Raw genomic sequence first — 3,945 nt, 5'->3', positions numbered from 1 at the left:
CTTGATGTATTGTCGCTCACCTTTACATTCACTAGTACAGAAAACACTTTTTACATCTGGCCAAAACCCCATTTTACATCTGACCCTAGTCAGAGGTAGACGTACAAGAAGTAGTAAGTTTACGCTTTTTACATCTGACATTCGCCAGATGTAAAATTACCCCCTTTTACCTCTGTTCTCATGTTTTAGCTGACCAATTTTTTTTTTTATTTTAATTAAATTGGACCTTTTACATCTGACCAAGTCACCAGATGTGAAATAGTAACTTTATTTAATTTTTTTTTTCTTTCAAAATCCTGCGTTTTTTTTTTTTTTTTTATATTTTAAATCCTATTTTGTAATTAAAAAAAACCAAAATAGCATTACAATTCAACATTCAACCAAAATACAATTACATTCAACCAAGTCATTACAATTCAAATAAAATACCAAGTCTTACAATTCAAGCAAAATACAAGTCATTACAATTCAAAACATCCTATATAACACCCCATATTGATTTATCTAGAATATCAATAGGAGCATACATAACTGAATCGGGAAACATTAAAATTACAGAATAACTTTTGTCCGACATAGTACAATTACAAGATAATTTGCCGGGCAATACATAATCTTGACAAAATCCTGAATAAACTATCATAATGTACAACCTATAATATATTATACATCACAGCGAAATGGAATACATAACAACCAGGATCAAGCCTTGAGCCATCTTCTATAATAATTAACAGGTGATCAATGCTACGAAGTTTCCATAAACAGCGTCTTTACTACAATCCTCTTGGAAATCCATTTATTCTGCTCAACTTGTTACCTATAATCAATAAATCATGGGTTGAGACTACTAAGCCTCAGTGAGCTCCTGCTACCCCAACTACGGTGGTGACTACACCGGGGGCTCATACATAAATCAGTTGATCACTAAAATAACTCATATTCATAATTGAATAGCTTAAACATAAATAAAGGTGTATCACAAAATTTATTATCTTGATTAATTTTATAACTCACGGACACTTCGAGGTGAGCGGGTCTCGAAGGCCTGACTGTAGTTCCTGATATTAAATGTAGATCAGAGAACCACCTCAGCTCACAAATTAAATAACTTGATTCCCACTAAAAGTGAAGAATCCCTCATAGCAAAAGCTAGACTCTTAGCCAAAGGCTAGATAATCTGTGGTTCGGGATCAACCACCATAATCTGATCAACTGTCTTAAGAATCTAAATCGCATTAACCTGCCCATCAACCCTTCCCGAGGATATTTCTAACTATCCTAATCATCCTGATTAAATTCTAAGTGTACTGATTTTAAACATGTAGAAAATCCGTAATCGTGGAATTTAGACACTTATTGTTTTTATAAAATATTATTCGTGACGGAGGGTTTTTAGTTAAATTAAATTAGTTGACATAACCTCCATCCATAAATCAAAAGCATAATGGTCTCAGGTTGCATCGGTTCATAAGACTTTGCACCGGTTCATGTAACTGAGTTTGTTGCAAAAATAGTGATTCTGAAGTTCCATGCTCCGGTGCATACTATCTATGTGCCGATTCAAACTCTGTCCAGGCCATGTTTGAGTCACTCATACAGGGTATGCACCGATTCACACGTTTTCCAGGTTTTTATAAAACACATCCTGAAGCCTATGCACCGGTTCAAGTATAGCATGCACCGATTCATAGACTCAGAACACACAGTTTCTAAGCTCTGGAAAACACATGCATTGATTCATAGCTATGTGAACCTGCTCAAACACACAACCTGCAACATTCAGCAGCACTTACCATTCCAAAACAGTTTATATATCATTCAGTTTATGCTAAGTTCCACGAATCAACAACATTCCAACATGTAGGGCATATTCAATTCATTAATTAAGTCATTTCATGAGTTCTCCCTAATTAATCCCTAAAACTTAAGTTAACATGCATAGTTGGATTTTGGGGAAAACTAATAAGACTACTCTATTAAGTGAGAGTTTATCTAAAGGAACCCACCTGCGATTCCAACATTTCCGAGCTGTTCAGTATGCTCTTAATGATCCGTTCGCGTAGCTTGAGCACGTAAAACCCGGAGTCCAAAAACAGCAATTTGACAGCATCAGTACCCTAGATTCAAACACATCCCCAGACTTCATTATAAATCCAGAAATTACAAAATTGGTACTCAATCGAAGATAATTTCGTCAGCTTTCCAGACATGTAAATATTATTCAAAACGGAGTTACGGTTTGACGGCTACAGCTCAAATACCAGACATGGTTCCAAACAAAATTATGCAGAAACTTCAATTACCTTCCCAAAATTGCTCCAAAATTCAACCATAACTTCTTGGTTCTTTAAAATTCATAAACAAGCTCTCAACCTCATCAAAAGGAGCAACAATCAGAATCTCAGTTGGGTAAAAGGAAAAGGAAAATTGCTAGGGTTTGGCATAAATAAAGAAAGAACAAGGAGGAGGTTTGATTCTTCTTAGCTCAATTTTCCAATTGCAAGAGAAGATGAATTGAGTCACTAATTGGTACATGTAAGAATGAATTCAGAATTTGATTTAGAGAAAGAGCATGAATTTTTTGCTAGTACACACAGTAGTTAACATACAGCACCTATGTAGTATAAATAGCTCTTTTGTTATCTCTTTCTATTCAAGTGTAATAACAATTTCTTCACTTCAATAATATTTCTCTCACAATTCTGTTATGAATTCTGTTACTTCTTCTACTCTTAACATTCCTTATATTATGATTACCTTTCTCTATAGATATAATTAATAAAACTTACCAATGGTGGGAATGGTGACGATTTCTCCAAGCTTAAGCTCATACAGAATGGTGGTCTTACCAGCGGCATCGAGACCGACCATAAGTATACCCATCTCCTTCTTCGCGAAAAGCCGGCTAAACAGCTTCGTGAATGACAGACCCATTTTCAAATACTCTGAATTAATTCAAATTTCAAACAGAAACATTAATTCACTTAACCCTAAAAGATAATCAAAATTGAAATCATGATTGAATACACAAAGAAATAGATCGAGCAAGGGAAAAACCAAATCGTAAACATTAATTCAGTACCTTGGTTTTCAATCGGAGGGAGAGGAACGAGAGAGAGCTTCATTCTGCAATTAGGGACGAGAGAGAGCTTCGAATCAGTACCTGCGTTTTCAGATGTGGGTGAGAGAAAAACAAGCTTCGATTCGTGAGAGTAGAGGCCGGAGAAAGAAAGAGAAGCTTCGATTTGGAGTTAGGGTTCGTGAGAGAGAGGACGACTGCGAGTGAGAGAGAGGACGACGCGGGTGGTGAGTTGAGAGAGAGGACGGCGCTGCTTCTTGCGAAGAGTGTGTCTCCACCTGTTGTGATTGTTGAATTGAATAACAACGCTGTCTGTGTTGTTAAGGTGGGAATTGGGACGGGGTCTCATATCTAGGAGTTCCTAGGTAGAAGTGTCATTGGGTAGTGATTAAGTGAGAAGTTGTAAACGGGTGAGTTTAGCTTCGAAGTAATACTGCTGATAGTGGACTTCATTCCTGGATTGGTATCCCCCAGAGTAGGCTTTAGGCTGAACTGGGTTAACAACTCTTGTGTGTTATTTACTTTACTGTTTGTATTATTTTATGTTATTTGCTCTGTTTATAGACAAGTGTTGGCGCACCAGTAACAACATCTGTCTACAACAGACAAGTGTTGCTACACCTTGAGCAACACCTGTCCACTGCAGTGCTGAGAGGGTGGACTCCACCTGTGAAGATGGACAAAGATGGTAAACCAACTCTTGAGTTGAAATCTGCTGAAGAATGGTCCAAAGAAGAGGATGAGCTTGCTCTTGCAAACTCAAAAGCATTATATGCACTATATAATGGTGTTGACAAACACATATTCAGACTCATCAAAAAGTGTGTCTCTGCTAAGGAAGCTTGGACAATTCTTGAGACTGT

The 3,945-nt window shown here is 36.9% G+C and overlaps 1 long non-coding RNA gene across 2 annotated transcripts; it reads right to left on the bottom strand.

The window, feature by feature from the left end:
• Window positions 1-481: 481 nt before the first annotated feature.
• Window positions 482-3,336, bottom strand: LOC123883975. 2 transcript variants are annotated; one of them, XR_006800587.1, is made up of 4 exons: window positions 3,086-3,336; window positions 2,793-2,948; window positions 2,010-2,120; window positions 482-820 (listed from the first exon to the last, which is right to left on the bottom strand). It is a non-coding gene; the product is annotated as an uncharacterized LOC123883975 (long non-coding RNA). The 2 variants fall into 2 exon arrangements; XR_006800586.1 differs by lacking the exon at window positions 482-820 and having other exon boundaries at window positions 844-2,120; window positions 3,086-3,329.
• Window positions 3,337-3,945: the final 609 nt, after the last annotated feature.

The sequence above is a fragment of the Trifolium pratense genome, linkage group LG5, assembly GCF_020283565.1.
Source record: "Trifolium pratense cultivar HEN17-A07 linkage group LG5, ARS_RC_1.1, whole genome shotgun sequence".
Lineage (NCBI taxonomy): Eukaryota > Viridiplantae > Streptophyta > Magnoliopsida > Fabales > Fabaceae > Trifolium > Trifolium pratense.
This window is presented reverse-complemented; position numbering and strand designations above follow the sequence as displayed.